Genomic DNA, 849 nt, shown 5'->3' with positions numbered 1-849 from the left:
CCATTAAAACTGCTGATTTTATATAATGTTGTCCACTTTTCGTTTCTTGTTTTCTTTCTCTCCAATGCAAACGACCAGCAGCTGATGCAATCGTTCTTGCTTGAATTGAAACTAGCTTTGCGAACAAACCGACACATCCGCTCGCAGTGCCAAATGATGCGAAACTGGTTTAATGCGTCTTCTCGTCTTGACGACCGGAAGGCAAATGAGAACTACGACCTGAGCGTTTGAGATTTTTAATCACGCAGAAGGTGCCCTCTCCGATGCCGCTGTTTGAAAACGTCTTCTCGCCCAACGTCTGCTTCCATCCAACGCACAAGAAGAAATTATCGATTTTCGACCACGTTTATAACGTTCAGTTGAAGATATGTGCCTGACTACCTCAAAATTGTCGTCCTTGCGCGAAAAACCCAGCAAAAGTAAAGAGTTTTCGCGTTGTTTTAAAATTTTCAGAAAACTTAATTTTTGAGTTGTTTGTGGTTATGTCACACTGTTCAAAATATTATCCTAAATTCCTGATCATATTTTTGATGAAATAGCGAAAGAATTATGTTGCTGCCATTAATACAAGTCGAGATATTCACGATTAGGTTCTGCCCATTCTTCCATATGGCTGATTTCGAAAAGGCATAGTAAAGTAAGTCGTATTCAATGGATATGGATGAAAGATTTAAATACAACCATCTTTATCATAAAAACACAAACACTGAGAATTCAAGTTTTTTTGATATTTGAAACCAAATAAAAATCATGAAATTCATAATTTACCGTGGAATCAATTAACAGAGAAGAGTAGATAAATTATGAGGAATGTGATACAGATTTTAAAAGGAACAAGAATACCGACTA

Source organism: Malaya genurostris, chromosome 3, assembly GCF_030247185.1.
Source record: "Malaya genurostris strain Urasoe2022 chromosome 3, Malgen_1.1, whole genome shotgun sequence".
Classification (NCBI taxonomy): domain Eukaryota; kingdom Metazoa; phylum Arthropoda; class Insecta; order Diptera; family Culicidae; genus Malaya; species Malaya genurostris.
The sequence above is the reverse complement of the archived record's forward strand: the minus strand, read 5'-3'. Positions refer to the sequence as shown.